The sequence below is a fragment of the Crocodylus porosus genome, unplaced genomic scaffold, assembly GCF_001723895.1.
Source record: "Crocodylus porosus isolate Cpor-Errol unplaced genomic scaffold, CroPor_comp1, whole genome shotgun sequence".
In the NCBI taxonomy this organism is placed as follows: domain Eukaryota; kingdom Metazoa; phylum Chordata; order Crocodylia; family Crocodylidae; genus Crocodylus; species Crocodylus porosus.
Window position 1 is genome coordinate 131288782 of NW_017728931.1, and position 6117 is coordinate 131294898.

The following is a 6117-nucleotide window of genomic DNA, read 5'->3' on the forward strand; positions in this document are numbered from 1 at the left end:
CATGGGTGGAGTCCCACCAGGTCTCCGTTATCCCAATGACATCATATTTCTTTGCACTGAGCAGGAGGACAAGCTCGTCCTGCTTGTTGCCCAGGCTCCTGGCATTAGATGATAAAAACATATTTATTCCATTTTTTTGATTTGGCCAGTGAATGGAAAAATACATTATTTATAAATCTTTAGTCAAAATGGCCATGTTCACATGAGCGTGTGTTTGTTTCCCTGGGGACAACCAGCAGCACGACACCCTGTGCCAATGCTATTTGCCTCCAAGGAACGCACCCTTTGGTACACGGCAAGTTACCCTGGGTGGGGTTGGGGAGGCTGGGACCAGCACTGTGCTGGCCCCAACAGCCTTACCTAGGGTCTTTGGGGCTTCTTAGGGTGGCAGCGGCACTGATCTTGCCACTCAGAGCCTGGTCCAAAGCCAAAGCATAGATCCAGCTGGCCAGGTTCCAGTTTGGACAGCACACACAGCCCCCATGTGCACTGCTTCAGTTTTTTTAATACAGTTTTTTGGCCCCAAGATCACACGGGGTCACTCCCCACCCCATGCTACTACCTTGCAGCATGGAGAACACTTGAATGTACAATATGTGGTGCCACAGATGCTCATATGGCCAATGAGCCTTTCCATTCAAGAGAGATAGATCTTACCCATTTTCCATCGTCTTGTATAACAGAGAGGGTCTAATTCTCCACATGTTTACAGCAGTTTTGCATCAGTTTAATTCAAAACACTCCATTATAAGTGTAGCCACATTTTTTCTTACTTACACTGGTATAAAGGACAGGAAAATCAAGTCAAAAGTGTGGATGTAAAAATGACAAGTCTTGTCATTCTCAGGGCATATTCAGAGTGCTTAGTCCACTTTCTCAAATGGGAAAAACTCAACGCAGCTCTACCGGGTTCAGTAGAGCTACCCCAGAATAAATCCAGTTACCAAATCTGATCCTTATCTTCTACTAAGTGGTTCATGGGGGCCAGGTCAGTACATTTATTGCAATAAGGTTTGAGGGTCCAGAGTTAAAATAATTTCACTTAGCCCAGATGAAAGGACTCTAGGAAAATGTGGGAATCTTCCCTTATTTATTTTACTAATGTAAATAATGTTTGGCAATATGATCTCCAATATAGGAGGTGAAAAAAGATACTTAAAATTTATTTTGATATTTCTGATTCTTATGATCTACAATTTTTGATACTCTGGGGATGGAAATATCAAGCTGCAGTAGAAGACTTTGTGCTGTCAGGTCATATAATACGATGCAATTTATTTCACAGCAAGATGATGAAAAATATGTTTTCATAAATCCTTCTGTATAGTTTATAAATCAGAAGAGGAAGCAGGAATTTCTGATGCCTGCATTAAATTTAAAACAAACTGGATATCCAACAGTGAACTGATTCCTGGTAAATATAGCAAGAAGTAATTTGGCTATAAATTTAATCTTAAAATCCTGCTTCCCGTAATGAATACCAGGCTTGTTGCAGGTCTGTTTGCGCTGTTCTTTCAGGTCTGACTAAAAGAAGTCAATGCTTGGTCATTCTTGACATTGCTGACAATGGCGAGCAAAGATATCATACATACTGCACGGTGAAATGCAATCGACAAGCACAGACTAAGGTTGTGTTGAGGTGAGCTGCAATAGCGACATTTTATAACAGCAAGAGGTCACGGTATATAATCACATTTTAACTGCTGTTGGCAGATTAGGTGAAAGCTGTGATGGAAACTCTATTAATTACATAGTGCAGGCCTGGAAAGCAGCATAACACAGTACGATATGGTGGGAGCCTTTGATCTTGCAACACTGATTTCTGTGCAGTTTCCAAGCTGATTCTGTTGTTATGATTGATCTAACAGGAGAGCTACAGGTTCCAAATCTTGAGACGGATGCTAAGATCACAGGCCCAGCTCTTATTTCATGTCTAAGTGGAATGTATGCCTCTAGGCATCTAAGTCACCAAATGTGAGCCCTATCCTATGCATTAAACTTATAGTAAGATATATCTAGATTCCTTCCGCACCTCCATCTTAATTCATAAAGCTCCATATGCAATTAGATGTGTCATAATGCATAAATGTGGCAACAATCAATAAAATCATCCAGGTCAAGGGGTGGTAAACTTTTTACTAATGCAGGCTGTAGCTTAAGGCCTGCCTGGAGCTGTGGGCCACTGTTCCCCTCCAGCTACTCAGTGGGGAGGTAGGTGGCTGGAGCAGATGGCTAGAGTGGCCAGAAGGGATCAGTGTGCTGCTAGTAAAACATGGATCAGATCAAACAGCAGGGGATCAGCTCAGCATTAATTAAACACAGACTGGATTGCAACGTCACAGGCTGGAACCAGTCTTTTTGTGGGCTGGATGTGGCTTGTATAACGTAAGTCGATGACCTTCAATATAGATGTCTAACTCCATTTATGCTCTGCTGAGACTCCATTCTGTCTGGGAGCAAAATCCTTTGGGAGCAAAATTCCATGGAGGTCTCAAGTCCTTTCTCAAAGAAAATCCGCATGGACTTTCATGCTTCTGCCCAGTAGCTCCATGATTAAAGCACTTACTAAACAAGTTGGAAACTGAGGTTCTAGAGTTTCATGAGCCTAACTAAAGATGTTTCTTAAGAAGTATGATCTACATCTGTTCCCCAGGACAGTTCCCTAACCACCAGGACATAACCAAGGTAGAGCCAAAAGCATTCTCTAATCACCTCACTGGGTGGAAAGGAAAATAAAAGTTGTATCACAGGGAGAACAAGCAAGAGAGAGTATGATTTGGTAGCCCAGTGAGGAGGGTACTCATCTAGGAAAGAGAAGTCCTTTGTTCTAGTCTCTGCTGCCAGGGTTATTTCTCTCTTCTGATATGGAGAATGAGATCCAATCCAATTCACTGTCCTACCATTTATCCTAAAAGCCCTAAGAATTGCCCCCTCTGTTCTCTCAGGAAGGAGAATGCCCAGCTTGAGCATCCCAGAGAGTTTTGGTATGAAATGAATAGTGAATTGTTCTTCACTGTTAGTAATGAGGAGATTCTGGGCATGCCCAGAGGCAGTTGAAAAGTTAGGTAACTGTATATTTTAGGCACCTCCATGCTTAGATGCTGAGGAAAGAGAGGGAAGGGACTGGGAGAGGAGGTTTGTGCATGGGCACCTAAATCCCTTAGTGGATGTAGCCTCGAGGAGCCTAAGTCTCACTGTAAGTTGATTGGATAAAGTGTCTCAGTCATTTCTTAAAATGGAAGTAAAGTACTGTATAGCATGAAATTTTAAAATGTTTATCTTTAAAGACTGCCACCACATAGGAAGTTTGTGGCAGCACTGGGTATTGAAGCCAGGCCACTGTGATCCCAGTCCAGTGCTTTGATGAGGACACCAGCCTCCTTGCAGTCTTGCAGTCACTTATAATGGAATAAATCATGAATATCCCAATGGAGTTACTCCAATATAAACCCAAACCCAATGTGAGTAAGAGGAGATTCAAGCTGTTAAAGGCTTTCTACTTTTTTTCCCTCTCCATGAACTGTAAATCCCTTTAGTGTTATATCACACCAAATAATCCCACTGCTACAAAATAACTAGTTTGGTGGTTATATATTTTATTCTTTTACTTTAATACAAAAATTAAATATAAATACATTAGACATTTTGCCACTAATACTACAATTAAATAATATAAAGAAAAGAAATGCAATAGTCTAACTTTGGGAGGGGAAAAGGTTCTCTGGAAATTCTGCAAGGAGGGTTTAATCCTTGAGGAGGTCATTCTTCAACCAGATGGAATAGGTGGCTCAGTGGAGACAGGCTTCTACACCTCAAGTTTAAGTGTTTCAAGGCCAGTAACACTGGTGCAGGGTTTGTTTTTTTTGTAATGATACTGCGCAGTAGCCTAATAACATTGCACAGCTGTGTATTAGCACAATTTTTAACCAGCACGCAACTGTGCAGTGGTATTAAGCTACCATGCAGTAAGCATCTCATGTAGATGTGCCCTGAGACACCTGTCTGCCATTACCACCCCAGGATGTACTTATCCCACGCCTCCAAAGTAACACAGCGCAGTGTTGACATTTGCCTGCTATTTTAGTGATATTTCCATTAAGTGAATGGGACCAGTCATCTGATTAAAGCTTACGTTTTACAGGATCAAGTTTTTACTGTATAATAAAGGAAAAAATTATGTTTTTTTCCATATGGACTTTTATTCTTCACTGTAGACTTTTTATAAGTTGAGAAAAGTTTGTGGGAGTTGCACTTATTCTTCCTGGAAAAGAGGAACTTTTAAGGTGGTGTAATAGCAGTTTTCAGTATTAAGAAATAGAGAAAAATAAAAGGGAATTATAATGTAGACAGGGAGGGTGGGGTTTGTTCTTACTTTAAATGGGAAACTAAGGGATATAATTGAAATACTAGGTAACAATGAGTAAAGAGAAGACTTGGGCAGGGCTGCTATACGCCCAGAGAGAGACATATGGAATAAGTTACTGGAGAAGGTAAATGAAGCAGAGCCTAAATATGTGAAGAGATGGAGGACAGAAAGACATGGTGAAAAAAGCAGCTATGGTGGAATATAATAAAGTAAATCAGGACTATCACATCAATACAGGCAATCCTCTTCTCCTTCTTAATTTTGAGCCCAAGGCAACCCATAACATCACTAACTCATTCTCAGCTAGTCACCATTCCCTCTTTATGTCTGATTTTACTTAAGTAGTCTACATTTAGACTTGTTTGATACATCCAACAGCAAACTCAGTATCAGGATATTCAGCAGCAGTCATAAATGTTACATGAAAACAGTAATACTGTTTTCTGCATAAAGGTATTATAGTGTAGAACCCCATGCTAAAGGATTTGGGAATAATTCTAATGACATTAATGCACTTACGCCACCCTCACTGGTTGAGGATCTGATTATATATTGTTATTTTTGAAACACAGTAACACAGACACTTAGGCTCCGGGGTGGTGAGAGACGCGCGGGTGAAGCCTGCTGCACCTCCGCTCTCCCGAAACCCCCCCAGACACCCCCTTAGCAGCTGCCGAGCCCCCTGCTGACCCCCAGCACAGCCGGAGGTAAGCAGGCTCGTGGTGGGAAGGGGTTAACTCCTCGCTTGCTGGGAGGAGGCCACTGCCTGGTGCCCGGCCGGGTCAAGCCCCAGCCCAGGACCCTACTTGGCCCAGCCCCCCAGGGAGCCCCACAACCGGAATCGCTCAAACAGGCTGCGTAAACAGGCACTCGAATTAGTGCAGAGTTTGCGCAGGGGAGCGTGCGGGAGGGCACGAGACCCTGCCTGCGACCCCCCAGAGTAGTCAGCCCCAGCCATAGCCAGCCTACCAGAGGCATGACACGGATGGGCACGCGACGCACCCTGAGGGTCCACTCAGGCTCTGCGGCCCCCACATTGGGCACCTCAGAGACGGCCGCCCAGACGGAGCCCATGGTTCTGGGCTCCACGCAGACGGAGACCCTGGCTCTTGGCTGCGGGGGCTGCCTGTCCCGTTTTCAGGCTCTGGGGCCCGGGAGCATGGCCACCTCCCCTTGCGGGGTCTGCTCCCTACTGGGGTTTCTGGCGTACCAGCTGGAGGAGCTCCAGCCCACAGTCCAGAGACTGCGTGCCATCAGGGACTGCGAGCAGGAGATCGACTCCTACTGTCAGGCCCTTCTCCCCCAGGAGCCGCAGGGTAGAGCACCATCTCCCTCCACAACTAAGGAGGACTCTGGGACCTCCCGCTCTGCCCAGTCAGGGGCATGGACCAAGGTGGTAAAGGGCCCAAAGGCCCGCTGCACCAAGGCCCCTCCCTCGCCGGAGCTTAGCAACAGGTTCACGCCTCTTGCAGCCCCAGCAGAGCCTGCTCAGTTGCCACCTCCCGCAGGCAACCCAGGCTCAACCACAGCTACTGGCCCCGCTCTCCCCAAGTCAAAGTGAAATGTGTTTGTTCTGGGAGACTCCATCCTGCGGGGCACTGAGGGGGCAATCTGCCGCCCCGACCCCTTAGCCCGGGAAGTCGCTGCTTCCCGGGGGCCTGCATCTGAGACATTGCGGAGAGGATCCCTCAGCTTCTTCGGCCCACAGACCACTACCCCATGCTCCTTATTCATGTGGGCACCAATGACAC